This window comes from Microcaecilia unicolor, chromosome 4 (genome assembly GCF_901765095.1).
Source record: "Microcaecilia unicolor chromosome 4, aMicUni1.1, whole genome shotgun sequence".
In the NCBI taxonomy this organism is placed as follows: domain Eukaryota; kingdom Metazoa; phylum Chordata; class Amphibia; order Gymnophiona; family Siphonopidae; genus Microcaecilia; species Microcaecilia unicolor.
Genome location: NC_044034.1, coordinates 265,944,906 through 265,960,549, shown reverse-complemented (window position 1 = coordinate 265,960,549; position 15,644 = coordinate 265,944,906). Strand labels below are relative to the sequence as shown.

At 44.0% G+C, this 15,644-nt stretch overlaps 1 protein-coding gene across 5 annotated transcripts in view; it reads left to right on the top strand.

Moving 5' to 3' along the window:
• The window catches only part of TMCO3 (transmembrane and coiled-coil domains 3), a 159,769-nt gene that overhangs the window by 2,689 nt on the left and 141,436 nt on the right, over positions 1–15,644 (top strand). For 4 of the 5 annotated variants that reach the window (XM_030201498.1, XM_030201499.1, XM_030201502.1 and 1 more), the window contains one exon: positions 5,577–5,678. The gene's annotated coding sequence lies outside the window, so the exon portion shown is untranslated. Of the gene's footprint in view, positions 1–1,308; positions 1,380–5,576; positions 5,679–15,644 lie in introns of all 5 variants that reach the window. The other variant, XM_030201501.1, reaches the window with a different exon arrangement.

Sequence of the window (15,644 nt, the reverse complement as noted above, 5' to 3'; positions counted from 1 at the left end):
ACTGCCTCCTCCCCAACACAGTGTGTATACGTTTCCCAGCTTGTTCTGCACATATATATGTATATCTTGTAAGGTTAATCCAAAATCTTAACCAGGATTACTTCAACACCACGGAGAAGTTTGTGTATGAAGGCTGCATGCACATACATTTAAGAACATAAGAATAGCCAGATTCATGCTACTGATCCCAGGGACTAGCAGTGGCTTTCCCCCTGCCTCTCCCAATAGCAGTCTATGGACTTTTCCTTCCAGGAACTTGTCCAAATCTTTTTCTAAACCCAGATACACTAACCACTTTGTACTTTCTGAAAGAGTAAAAAATTGATTTACATTTACTTGTTCTACACCTCTAATTATTTTGAAGACCTCTATCATATCCTTCCTCAGCTGTCTCTTTTTGAAGCTGGAAAGTCCTAACCTCTTAAGCCTTGGGAGTTCCATCCCCTTAATCATTGTAGTTGCCCTTTTTTGAATCTCTTCTAATTCTGCTATATCTTTTTTTTAAGATACAGTGGCTAGAATTGCACACAGTAATCGAGGTGTGGTTGCACCTTGGAACGATACAGAGATATTATATTCATTGTCTTATTTTCTATCCCTTTCCTAATAATTCCTAGCATTCTGTTTGCTTTTTTTAGCCACTGCCACACACTGGGCAGAATATTTCAGCGTATTGTCTACAGTGACATCTAGATCTTTTTCTTGAGTGATGACCCCTGGCATCAAGTAAATCATTCAAATTATTCTTCCCAAAGTGCATCACTTTGTATTTGTCTGCATTAAATGTCATCTGCCATTTGGATGGCCAGCCTTCCAACTTTCTAAGGTCTTTCTGCAATTTTTTTTTATGCCACACTTGCACGGAATTCATTCCTTTGTTCTTCTCGCCTGAACGCTAACACAATAATAAGAGATTCTTTAGCCCACATTTCTTTCATATTACATATGTTCTCACAATGATATCTATTAGTGTGCCATATCATTATCTCATTTCCCTTGCTCTTCTCCCTTTTCTTCTCTCCCCTGGTAACACATTACAATTGACTTTTAAGCTTCACTGTCTAATCAGCTCGGTATAGGTTTTAGCCATACAGTATCACCAGATTGCTTCTCCCAGTATAACACTGAAATGAATTACTGACCGGCACTCATCAGTGTGGTACTGCTTTGGCAACCTTAGGATTAACCAGACTGTCCCCTTGTTTTTCACTCTTCTGTGAATTTTTTTCTTCAGTTTTTGTTTTAAAGTATAATTTATGTTCAGCAGTTACTTAGGTTTGTTAAATTTATATATATTTTCTTTTGTAGGCCAGGCATTTCTGTTATCACTCCAGCACAGTATACATCAGAATTCTTGTATATCGAATAAGGTTCAGAAGGTTTGTTGGACTATTCTGTTCATTTGCTCTCTGTACAAAGGGGTATGTTGACTAAAGTGTGTTAGCGTTTCTAACACACCTTTAAATTTAAGGCGCATTAAATGCTAATGTGCCCATAGCGCACCGTAGTAAACATAGGCAAAAGTGACTTTAAGCACTACATTGTTAAGCATTTGGGCCCCATATCACATTGATAGTTCATTTTCAGTCCTACTTATGTTTTTATAGATATCTTTTTTAATGTTACATTGATTTTCAGTGTCAAACACAATTCACACATTTTTATACACAAATGCAGCACCTTTGTGTCATTTTACTTTATCTTTTTATTGTGTTATGTATACATTATTATTTTAGACTCCTGAAGCAGGCCTTTGACCGAAACATAGTATTGTGTTGAGTCTCCAACCAACAAAGACTTTCTGAGAAGTATCAGACCGTTATCCTTGTCTCTTGAATCCATGGTCAGCTTCCCTCTGTCCTTCCTTGTGCTTCATTCGTAGGACTCCAGCGTTGTTCCACCTAGGTGGATTTTCTTTGATTGTTTTATGATTCCCACCTTAAGTATTTCTCTTATTTGTCCTGATTAGATTGTGAGCTCTGTCGAGCAGGGACTGTTCATGTTCAAGTGTGCAGCGCTGCATACATCTAGTAGTGCTACAGAAATAAGTAGCAATTGGAAAAACAGACCAAATCCATACACAAGAACTAAACGCTAGTAAAAACCTCATATTGGTCATACACAGGACACAAGCCAACTCTTTCATAATATGGAATGAGGCATGATAAATTAGAAACACTCTCAGACAAACAATGAGAAGTCTGCCCCTTGAGATAGAAACAGTAATACATTTCCTCCTCTAACAAGCAAAATGTAAAGATGAGAAGTAACCATTTTCAAAGGTGGCACTATCAGGAAAAACTCAAAATAAAACTTTTCCCCCTACCTTTTGGCCATTCTTTTTCTAATTAGGTTGGTCACAATCTCTCTTCACTTTCTTATTTTCCCCCTACCTTTGGCCATTTATTTTCTAATTAGGTTTGTCACAATCTCTCTCTTCATTTTCTTATTTTTCAGTCTCCTTTCCATTTCTTTTCTTAGATATTTCCTTTGTCCTTCATTTCTCATGTGTCTCTGTCCAATCAGATTTCACCACTTTTCCTTCCTGCTCTTGCCTTACAGTCCTGTCTCCCTCTTTTGACCTCTTGCTTATCTACCACCTTACTATTTGCCCACCCTCTTATTCTCCCTCCCCATTTTCAGCCTCTTCCTAACCCCCCATTTTTACTGTCTATAATAACTCCTTTCCCAACCCTCATCTACCTTCCTGCTCCATCCTGGCCTTCAGCCTCTTTCTTCTGCCTGTTATTCCCAAGCTGGTTCTAGCTAGTTTATTATCCCCCTTCTTTTTTCTGCTCCCTTGTTTCTCAATTTCCACCCTCTCAACTCCTTCGCAGACTTGTCCTTTTTTTATTTTTTTAAAAATATCTTTTGCCCCTCCACAGCCCACAGTTCCTAGTCCCTCTCCTATCTAGCCCCTCTCAATCTTTCACACCATATCTTTACCCCCTCCCCATCCTTCTCAACCTAGTTTTACATCATCTAGCCTATCTAACACACTTCTACTGATGCCCTTCATCCAAGTGCTATTGGATATCTGCGCAGTCTTTTTTTTTTTTTTTTTTTTTGGAAAATATCTTTATTGATTCATAGAGACAAATACAGGAAAAAACACAAGGGGAGCGTATCAGGCCCCCTCAACACAGTGTTACAGATAAGAGATCACAGACAAGAGGAAGGATGACTAGCCCCCATAAGAAACTATACATGCAAGTGGTACAAAAGCCATTCGCCTCTACTATATTTTTACTTTACGTAAAGATTAAAACAAAATCCCCCCTAACCCCCACCCTTGCTGTCCGTCCAACATGGTTTCAACAAGCATTGTCTGTCTGTTACGTTCTCTGTAGTCATCTGCTCAGTCTTAGTCTCCATTCTCCTCCCCGTTCAGTCCTCACTCGCCCAGTCTACTACCCAGTCCCCTACCTAATCCTCAAATCTATGCTCTTTCACTCTCCCACCTAATCCCCCCACTTGGAGCATAAATCTCTCTCTTCTTAAAGCGCTTGCCTAGCAGTGATCCCTTCCCAACCACTAGTACGCAATGCTCCCCTCCTTAATCTCTAAAATAATTCATGAGTTCCGCAGAGAGAGAATTCTCCTTTTGTAAGTTTAAGAAGTGTACTGGGAGGTTATGACCCTTTTTAAAGAGAACTTTGTGGCCTAAGTAGCCTTGAGGGGGTTGATACTCAGCAAGTGGCGATCAGCATTCTGCTGACCGCCACCAGTGCTAGTCCTGGAAATTCAATGCCGGGCCATGTCCAGGCACCACCATTGAATTTCCAGGTTTGCAGAGTTGGCTAACACACAGCCAATTAAATGAGATATTTAGCACTTAACCGGCTATAGATTATCGCATAAAGATAGTACTGAGTTTTTTATGGTCATAAGAACATAAGCATTGCCATTCTGGGATAGACCAAATTGGTGCGGCAAGCTGTTTTTTTTTAGGATGGTACTTGCCACCCTGTTGTGTAATGTATACAAGAAAGGTTCTTAATTTCTGTTCATGAGCACCAAAAGGGGCATTGAAATCTTGGTTATTTTTATTTTTTATTTTTGTTACATTTGTACCCCGCGGTTTCCCACTCATGGCAGGCTCAATGCGGAGAGAGGCATCTACTTAAAATGATTGTTTTGCCCTGGCAGGGGTGGTGATAATTCCTGTAATTGTATGTAGATATGTTACCCTGAGAGAAGACACATAATAGGCAAGCTGGGAGAAACTTAAAATCTAGTTAAGACAGAGCACATTGATAATTCAAAATTTATTAACAGAGAGACCGTGATCGAAACTGGAAGTAAAATATTTTTAATGCCAGAGATCTCCAGAAATAGATTGGAAATACTATTGTTTTTCTTTGTATTTATTTATTTTTATTTTTGTTACATTTGTACCCCGCGCTTTCCCACTCATGGCAGGCTCAATGCGGCTTACATGGGGCAATGGAGGGTTAAGTGACTTGCCCAGAGTCACAAGGAGCTGCCTGTGCCTGAAGTGGGAATCGAACTCAGTTCCTCAGTTCCCTAGGACCAAAGTCCACCACCCTAACCACTAGGCCACTAAAATTTGGTTATTAACATGACTTCCAAGATCTGGAGACAAATTTAGAGCTTAGATCTATAACGCTGCTATCTACAATAAGCTTTTATTAAATCCCTGTTTGTTGGACAAAGCTAGGAACCACTCTTATCCTATGGTGTGTAGTACTTTGTTTGCGTTGTTCTCTGAGCTCATTGTTCCTTTGTGGTATCTCTCTTCCAGACTGTGTAGTCATGTAAACACATTTCTGTAGCAAAGATAATGGTGGTGATGTTAAGTCATTCCCATGAATACATTTCAGTTCTTGGAATGCAGGTTTAACAGTTGGTGCTTTAAAGTGTTCTTTCCCTGCCAGGACAGACATATTAGATTTCATGTGAAAATCTTCTGTTCCATGAGCTTTGCATATCCATTACTAGACTAGTAAATTTTGTTTCACTTTTAGCATGGTGTCCATGATCAGAAATGTTGTATTCATTATTGTTGGGTAGATGTGACCTCTCATAATTGATCCTGGTTTTACTGAAATTCTTTGGGATGGGCAACCGAGCTTTCCCTAGTAATATCACCATAAACTGAGGAAACCTGGGGTGCTTCCTAGATTGGGCCTGAACCATTTTCTTAAAGAAGACCAGTAAAACCCTTAAATTGTCCATTCACCCTTAAATTGTCCACTCATGTGGTGGTATAGCAGGATTAGTGATTTCTGTCTAAATAGTGCATATTATCTAATGAAGAAATTGATCCACAGCACCCATTTTTTTCAAGATAGGTTATATATTTATAACAACTAAAAACTGAATTATTTTGTACCTTAAAACTTGTTGATCTAGTCATAGGTGGGGGGAAAACTGGACTTTAAACATGATCTGTCTGCATGTTATCTTATTACCTCAATTGTTAAATCTTAAAAATATAAACCGAAGTAACCCAAACATATACTTATCCTGAACAATTTAGTTAAAAATTGAAAAAAAAACCCCTATTGTTTTGCAGTCCTTTTACTTACTTTATTTTTGTTTGTTTCTGACAGGTTTACACCATGATATCTGTTTCAGCTAAGGGTGAATGTCTAATGTGATGCACTGAATATGGCGGTATTATGTTCTTTACTGGGCAAATAATGAACATACACGTAAGAGGCAATGATAATCTCCACATTCTACTTTGTAACAAGCTGTTTGTATTTTACATTGTTCTTGGTCCTAATGCTTAACATATTTATTCTTTACACTATGGTCCTCCAGTGAAAATGTTAGCAATGTGAGTGATTCACATTGTTACTTGAAGTTTTAATAAGTGACACTTATGGTAAAAGTTGGACTGTCCCTCAAGTGCTTTGAAGTGGGGAAACTCAGTCTTTCCTCATTCTTGTGGTGTGCATTTTGGCATAGCTAATGTTTTAATCAGTGAATTGAAATGAAGGGGTAAACTCATTTCTTGGGTTCTACACAAACATGCTCAAACTGCAATTAAAACGTAATGCTAAAATTTGCAAAGGTGTTACTAACAGTAAGAGTCTGCTTCTTTCTGCACATCAGAAATCCACTGCTATTATATCCCTCAGTTCACGTATCTTCTATCCATCTATATTTGCAAACAGGGCTATAGTTTATCGTAAACTTGGGGTTATTTTGTACTTCTCTCTCTCTCTGCATATCCAACAGACCGCTAAAACTTGTTTTTCACTATGACATCACCAAAATTTGTCCCTTCTTTTCTGGGCACACTATCAAAATCCTTATCCACACTCTGATCACTTCACATTTCAGTTACTGCAACTTGATTCTTATAGGTTGCTCCTATACCATATCTTTCTCCTTCAATCTGTTGAAATTTTGCTGCACAACTAATCTTCCACCAGTGTCGCTAAACTCACATAATCTCTCTGTTCAGGTCGCAAAATCCGAGGGAACAGTACAGTATAGAGTGATGGCGAACCTTTCAGAGACCGAGTGCCCAAACAGCAACCCAAAATCTAATTATTTATCGTGAAGTGCCAGTACTCATTATGGGCGGGGTCACCACATATGTCTCCACCCCTATGATAGCCACACCCCCTTACACCAGCCATGGCGCATATAAACAGACATCATTGAAAATATTATACTAGTATAGGAGAAAAAAATAACATGATTTTCTTTCATTATAAATCATTTCTGTAAGTTGTTACAGCTCCAGGTTATACCCAGTGCAAAATAAGACAGCAGATGTAAATTCTCAAATTGGACCTATTCCAAACACTAAAATGAAAATAAAATGATTTTTTCTACCTTTGTTGTCTGGTGATTTTGTTTTTCTATCCATATTGGTCCTAGTCGCTGATTCTGCTGCTCTCTATCTGTTCTCTTAACTCCATTTCCAGGGCTTCGTTTCCATTTATTTCTTTACTTTCCTCCTTTCTTCTTCATTTCTTGCCCTCCATCCTTGTCCAGCAACCCTCCTCTCCCCTCCAGCCGCCCATGTCCAGCCACCCTCCCCCCTGCCCTCCCAGCGGCAGGCCTCCCTCCCACCCAGCACCAGGCAGGCAGGCAGGCCACCCTCCCACCCAGCACCAGGCCATCCACCCACCCAGCACTCCCACCCAAGCACCAGGCCACCCACTCGGCACCAGGCCTCCCACCCACCCACCAGACCTCCCTCCCACCCACCCAGCAGGCACCAGGCCACCCTCCCTCCCACCCACCCACCCGGTGTCAATCATTCTTTCCTCCCTCCCTCCCTCCCTCCCTCCCACCCGACACCAGCCCGCACGGCCTCCATCCCTCCCTCCGAGGAGGAAATTTAAAAGTCTTCCCTTGTCGGGGTTAAGGCGGCGTCAACAGTAAGTGAAAAGCGTGCTGCTGGTTCGGCGCACCTTCAGCCTTCCGTCTCTCAATCTCTGGTCCCGCCCTCATTTCCTGTTAGGGCGGGACCAGAGCTTGAGAGATGGAAGGCTGAAGGCGCGCCGAACCAGCAGCACACTTTTCACTGCTACTGCTGACGCGGCGTTAACAGCGACAAGGGAAGACTTTTAAATTTCGTGCTCGGAGGGAGGGATGGAGGCCGTGCGGGCTGGTGCCGGGTGGGAGGGAGGGAGGAAGGAATGCTTGATGCCGGGTGGGTGGGAGGGAGGGCTGGAATGGGCTGAGACGACAGGCGGCACGCGTGCCAACAGAGAGGGCTCTGCGTGCCCTCTCTCGCACGCGTGCCATAGGTTCGCCATCACTGGTATAGGGGGTGAAGAGCTTCAGTGTACGAAGGAAGAGCGGGACTTGGGGGTGGTTGTGTCTGATGACCTTAAAGCTTCCAAAGAGGTAGAAAAAGCAACGGTCAAAGCCAGAAGGATGCTTGGGTGCATAAAGAGAGGCATGACCAGTAGGAAAAAGGAGGTGATAGTGCCGTTGTATAAGTCTCTAGTGAGGCCCCATTAGGAGTACTGAGTGCAGTTCTAGAGATCGCACCAATGGAAAGGTATAAACAGGACGGAGTTGGTCCAGAGGGCGGCTACGAAATTAGTAAGCGGTCTTGAATGCAAAAATTATAGGGACAGGCTTATGAACCTCAACATGTATACGCTGGAAGAGAGGAGGGAGAGAGGAGACATGATAGAAATGTTTAAATATCTCAAGGGCATTTTTGTACAGGAAGAGAGCCTTTTTCAAATGAAGGAGAGCTCTGGAATGAGGGGGCATATGACAAAGTTAAGAGGGAATAGACTTAGGAGTAACCTAAAGAAGTACTATTTCACAGAAAGGGTGGTGGAGGTGTGGAATGGAATGGCCTCCCGGTGGAGGTGGTGGAGTCTAGGACTGTTCCAGAATTTAAAAAGGCATGGGATAAGCATGTGGGATCGCTTAGGAACGGGAAGAATTAGGGGTTACAGAGGATGGGCAGACTGCCGTCATGCTTCTATGTTCTATTGGATTCCTGTCCATTTCTGTAAATAGTTCACATACCTCTAGCTGACTTAAAAGTATTTAAGTATATTCATTCTGCAGCTCCTCATTATCTCTCCTCTTTTCATTCTATTCACCTAGTAAGCCACTTTTATCCATACCCTTCTGCACTGCCAACCTCGGACTCAATTCTTTTTATCTTGCTGTGCTGTCATACTCCATCTTTAGCTCTATTCAAATCTAGGCTAAAAGCCTTACCTTTTTAGATGCTGCTTTTAACTCTTAATCCCCCAATCACCTGTTTAGTACCCATTTTTGTTGTAATCATCCCCAAAATAAATAACTCTCTAATCCCTTATTTGTCCTGTTTCTGTCTTTGAATAGATCGTAAGGTCTGTCAAGCAGAGACTCTCTTATGTATTTTTTTGTACAGTGCTGTGTACATCTAGTAGTTCTATATAAATGTTAAGTAGTAGTAATAGTAGTTCTAAATAAATGGATGATGTGATGGTAGCAAATTTGGGGTGTATTTGCTAGCTTTTATTTAAGGATAATCCTGTTTTGTAGTTATGCAGTTATAAAACTGAAAGACAAAATTATCCATGAGTATGATATAAAACTCCAAACAAGCATCATTTTATTTTATTTATTGCATTTGTATCCCACATTATCCCACCTCTTTGCAGGCTCAATGTGGCTTACAATTCATCATGGATAATGGAAATAGAAGTGAATATACATATGTCATCCAGGTACAGGCAACATTTTATTTTTTATTTATTTAAAAACTAGTAAAAAAGGCCCGTTTCTGACACAAATGAAACGGGCGCTAGCAAGGTTTTCCTCGGAGTGTGTATGTTTGGGAGAGTGTATGTGAGAGTGACTGTTTGAGAGTCAGAGTGAAAGTGTGAGTGTGTGAGAGAGAGAGTGAGTCTCTCCCTGAGCCCTGCCCTCCCAATCCATGGCCATCCATGTTTCTCTGTCACCTGCCCCCTCCATTCATCCCTATCCTGCATTTCCCCTCTCTGCCTGAGGCCTGCCCTGCAATCCATATCCATCCATGCCCATCTGTCCCCTCCATTCATCCCTATCCAGCAATTCCCCTCTCCCTGAGTCCTGCCCTTCCAATCCATGCCCATCCATGCTCCTCTGTCACCTGGCCCCTCCATTCATCACTATCCAGCAATTGCCCTCTCTCCCTTAGGCCTGCCCTGCAATCCATATCCATCCATGCCCATCTGTCCCCTCTATTCATCCCTATCCAGCAATTTCCCTCTCTCCCTGAGTCCTGCCCTCCCAATCCGTGCCCATCCATGCTCCTCTGTCCCCTGCCCCCTCCATTCATCCATTTTCAGCAATTCCCCTCTCTCCATGGGCACTGCCCCCTCCATTCATCCCTATCCAGCATTTCCCCTCTCTGCCTGAGGCCTGCCCTGCAATCCATATCCATCCATGCCCATCTGTCCCCTCCATTCATCCCTATCCAGCAATTCCCCTCTCCCTGAGTCCTGCCCTTCCAATCCATGCCCATCCATGCTCCTCTACCTGGCCCCTCCATTCATCCCTATCCAGCAATTGCCCTCTCTGCCTGAGGCCTGCCCTGCAATCCATATCCATCCATGCCCATCTGTCCCCTCTATTCATCCCTATCCAGCAATTTCCCTCTCTCCCTGAGTCCTGCCCTCCCAATCCATGCCCATCCATGCTCCTCTGTCCCTTGCCCCCTCCATTCATCCCTTTTCAGCAATTTCCCTCTTTCCCTGAGCCCTGCCCTCCCAATCCATGCTCCTCTGTCCCCTGCTGCCTCCATTCATCCTTTTCCAGCAAGTCCCCTCTCTCCCTTCCATGGCCACCCCTCGCATCCATGCTCCTCTCTCTCCCATGTCCCAGCCTGGCCCGCCCTCTTCTCCCCCCCCCCCCTTCGCATCCATGCCCCCCCCTTCGCATCCATGCATCCCTTTTTTGTTTTTTTTATTCTTTTTAACTTTACCTCCGTGGCGTTTCCGGCAGCGAAGCGTCAGGGAAGGAGGCGGCGCTCCCGACGTCTAGCTTTCCCTTCGCTGTGTTCCGCCTTTTTTTGAAGGCGGAACACAGCGAAGGGAAGGCTAGATGTCGGGAGCGCCGCCTCCTTCCCTGACGCTTCGCTTCCGGATTTGTTTGTTTAGACGCGAGGGCGGGGCAGAGACGGCTGGGTGGCTTCACACCACGAACGCCACGAACCCTACAGCCAGGGAGTAACGTCAGATGGCTTCAGAACGTTGTCCTCATTAGAACATTCACGGTGCGTTTTATTATATTAGATTTATAGTGCACTCTTCTAAAACTCTATCCCGACAAAGCACTTAGACTTACAAAGTTCCATAGGTTACTGTGGGGCTCATTTTCAAAGCACTTAGGCCCTGATGATCAATTGCCTGGGCTGTTCAGAAACAGCCCCTAAAAATAGCACTGGAGCATCATGGGGAATTAACTCCCCAATGATCAACGCTAGTAACATACAAACTTAAGCGCATTATTAGCGTTGATCATTGGGAGGAAAGTGCAGGTGGATTGTGCCTGAGAATGCGCTGGGGCACAATCCTCCCACACTTTGATAGGTCTGGGCTCCCAAAAGCCTGGACCTATCAAACACAGGAGCTGGAGGTCCTGGACCCCCTCAAACGCAAAGGGCTTCGTGGCCTAGTTCCCCCTCCCCAAGGACAGCAACACGGGGGGCTGGAGGTCCGATGGATCTTTGGCCCCATGACAACCACCTGACAGCGCACAGGAGAGGGCTGGAGGTCCGACACCCCTCAAAACCCCCCAAAAATACTTGCTGGCCCAGTGGACAACCCTAACCCCATCCCCCACCTGCCCTGATGGTCTAGCGGTTCACCCCCCTCCCCCCCTGGTACCCCATTGTTCGCAGGAGGGAGTAGCAAACAGTAGTCAAACAGCGGGGTACAGGGAGGAGGGGGACCCCTCCCCCCCGCCATTGCCAACTTTGCCCCCCCCCCCCCTGCCGCCAACCCTCTCAACCCCCCCCCCCCCCGCCAACCCGCCGTCGCCTGCCTTTGCTGGCAGGGGACCCCAACCCCCGCCAGCCGAGGTCGTCTTCTCGCAAAAGGCTTCCTTCTATTTCTGACGTTGGACGTCAGAAACAGAAGGAAGCCTTTTGTGAGAAGAACAGGACCTCGGCTGGCAGGGGTTGGGGTCCCCCACCAGCAAAGGCAGGCGACGGCGGGTTGGCGGCAGGAGGGGGGGTCAGGCGGGATAAAAGGGTCACTTCTGTAACAGCTTTACAAAAAAAAGACTGTCACCATCTGCTCATTCCTTCCTCCACCTTCACTTCCCAAACTGTAAGGGTGTCAAGTACAAGAGGATCTTCGCCTCATCTTTCCGCTATTGGAGTCCTAAGCACTGGAATTCTCTCCCGCAACACCTTAAACTCAAGCGGACCACGCCCTCTTCAAGAAGTTGTTGAAGACCTACTTCTTTGCCAAGACCTACTCCTCACTTTATACCGCTGCTTGATGCACCCTCCCTGGCTCCTACCCTGCTAGTTCACCCTGTTAGATGCTTCTCCCCCTGCATACTCCTTGTATATTCTTCTAAGTTTTCCTATTCTGTATTTTATTTAATGTTTGTAAGCCACATTGTGCCTGCATGAGTGGGAAAATGTGGGATATAAGTGAACAATAAATAAATAAAATAAATAAATGCACTGGAAAAGAAATAAGTCATACGTTCACATAACGTTCACATAAGAAGTCACAGACATAAGTCCCCTGATTTGTCACACCCCTCCTTTAAGAGAGACCCTGGAATATGGCCTCTTCAGTCCGCTGGTCAGATCTTGACAGTCCAGTGTCAGGGTGGTTCTGGCTCTTCCTTCTTGGAGAGTCCATCAGGCATCACAGTAAATTCATAGAGACCAAATGGAGTAATATGCTGATCATTCCTGAGCAGCAGCTGTTAGTAGAGGGGTATCTGCCAATACCCTCAACTAAGATCCATTTTGGTCAGGAACTGGGCCCCAGCTATATGATCTAGCAACTCGTCCATCCGGGGCATCAGATAGTTGTTAGATACAGTACATTTATTAAGCCTTCTGTAATCCACACAGAAGCAGGTTGTGCCATCTTTTTTAGGGACAAGAACTACAGGAGAAACCCAGGGACTATGAGACTTCTTTATAACACTTAGGGCTAGCATCTCATCATTACTTATCCCCTGCAGCAGATGAATCCAGGAACTGATGGGTTATATCCATCTGGTACAGCGAATTGGAAGTACTTCTATGTGAACAGTAAAAGAGCAAAGGAGTAGAGGCTGGCCGAAGGACAATCCCAACACAGAAGATGGTGCTTTAAAAGATGCTTTATTTGCTGCTTGGGCACAACGGACCCGACACGGTCCGTGTTTTGGCATCACAGAACGCCTGCTTCAGGGGTCACAATAGTGTTCATAAAAAGACACTAGGACACCAAGGAAGCCCCAAGGCAATCAGGTCAGGAAACAATAATATGCGAACTCTTCTGAGCAGTGCTGTTTGGTCAGCATTGTTTCCCGAGCTGATTGCCAAATAATAATCGGGCTACTGCATTTTGAGCAACTTGTAAATAAGGCATTGTAGTAATCAAAACAAAGAATAATTAAACTCTAAGCAATCGTTCTAAAGTTATCAATGTGTAAAAGATCTCTTAATCTTCGAACCAGTCTTGGTTTAAAGAATAGCTTCTTTACTATTGCTTTCAGTTGTGAATGTAAGGTTAAGGTTGAATCAAGCGCTCCTGAATAGCATATTTCATTTAAACCAGGGACCTCAATCCATCAATTAAAATAGTATTAGGAAATACAACAGTAGAAATACTATTCAATACAAGAATTTGGCTATTAGTCATATTTAATTTGTCTATTAGTACATAGCCAGGGTTTAATAAACGAAAAACAAAATGCCTAAAAAGCTGACTTCATTGACTCAAGCTTTTCCATGAACAACAATAGACGCTATCACAGTCTTGGTTCTGTAGTTCTTTTGGAACCCAGATTGTGATGGATGCAACATATCAATTAGATAATTATCCAGCAATTGTGAAACGAAGCCTTCTGTAATTTTCATAAATAGAAGAATTGAAGCCACAGGGCGGTAATTACTGAATGATGACAAATCACCATTGGGATTTTTGGGAATAGGCTTCGGGACACTTTCACCAAACCTTGCCAAGAATTGGCCATTGGAAAGACACTTGTTAAACCAATTGGTTAAAATAGACAAAAAGGCCGTGGGCATATCATGGATCCAAGCTGCAGTTAGCCTTAGGATATCTATACAAAAGCAATTGCACTTCAGCAGCATTTAATAATGGGAAGCAATTCTACATCAAATCCACATAAATATCGTTAATACAATCGGTCAACTTAGCTGGTTCTATATTATTAGAGGCTAACAATCTACGTGAATTTGCAACCTTCTCAAAAAAAGAGGCCAGAGCATTGGCTGAGGGAGTGGTGGTTCCTGAACTAGTTAACAAACTATCTACCTTTGTAAGGTAAATAGCTCATGTGTATTTAAAACATCATCACCAATCAGAGTGGAATAAAAATCTTTTTAGTTATCAAAAGGAATCCTGTTTAGAAGGAATGAATCCACAGAATCTTAGTGCATTCTCTCAACCCTCCAACCCCTGCCTCCTTTTCTGAAATCACTGAAGAGGAAACTACACATCTTAGTTCCTCCTCGAAACTATAACTACCTGTTCCTCTGATCCTATTCCCACCCATCAACTTAACACTATCTCTCCTACTGTCACTTAAGTTGCTGAGACACTCACAGAGGGTCTTGTGCTGGACTCGTGATTCCTAAGGGAAATGTTCCTTCTGAAGAAGGGGTGTTCGAAATGCGTCTCACATGGAGGAACAAAAGAGAGAAGGTGTGAAGAGTTAGAAGGTGCTTAAAGACTGGAAACAGTATGTAAATTCCAGGAAGCCCTTGACACACCGCACTGATTCACTCTGATGAAATAACAATACTCCGAGAAGAGTGCTGGAGAGACCTTGTTGTGAACATTGTGCTCCCATTTGATGTGATTCAGAAGATTTTCATGATTTATAAGGACTATAATTTGAATCTTTAAGGACAATAACTAAGACACAAGTGGAAGGTTTGAAATTGAGGAAATGACATCAATGAGTAAAATAAGTGGGGAGAATGTACACAGTTTGTGAATATATAGAAATGTTTCCACATAAGGTTTATGTGAGTGGGTGATGAAGTGAAAGGTATGACTGGATGAGTTCCGGAACGTGCATAGTATAAGTTGTTTTATATGAATTATTAGCCGTTGAGCCCGTAAAAATGGGCTCGTATAGGATGGGGGGGGGGTTTGAAAGGCCCCTTCTCCTCGCCGCTGCAAGGCCCCCCCCCCCGCCGAGCTTGCCGCTGCCCCTCCGAGGTCACCGCTACGGCCCCCCCCTGGAGTCGCCGGCACCCCTCCACCCGGGCCGGGCCCTCGCTTCGCTATTGAAACAGCGCGGGAACGCAGCACACAGCTCAGATGAGCTGCCGTCCTTCTTCTCTGCCTGTGTCCCAGGGAAGGAAGGCCGACGGCAGCTCAGCTGAGCTGTGTGCTGCGTTGACGCTGTTTCTATAGCGAAGCGAGAGCCCGGGTGGAGGGTGAGTGGTGGCGGCGACCTTGGGGGGGGGGGGGAAGCAGTAGCAACGGCGGTTTCGTCCCTCCCCTTGCACAGTAGAGACCCTCTCTGTCCCGCCCCCATCATCACGTATTGACGCGGGGGCGGGACAGAGAGGGTCTTTACTGCGCATTTGCGAGTGAGTTCGGTCACTCGCCGTTTATATGTTTGATGTATTGTAATAAAAGAAATGAAATATTTTAAAGGAAGAACGTTTTTTGTGATATAGCTTAGAGATCTGTTCTTGTAGTTTAAAGATTTATCCCCAGTAATATATATATCCCTTTTATCTGTCATAGCAATCTTTCACTGTCCACTGCGACTATTCCTGGTGCCTTCAAACATGCCGTAGTCACACCACTCCTTAAAAAACCTTCATTGGACCCTACCTGTCCTTCCAGCTATCGCTCTATCTCCCTTTTCCCTTTCCTATCCAAGATACTTGAACGTGTTGCTCACCGCCGGTGCCTTAACTTTCTTTCATCTTAAGCTATTCTTGATCCACTTCAATCTGGCTTTTCCCCCTTCATTCAACTGAAACAGCGCTTGCT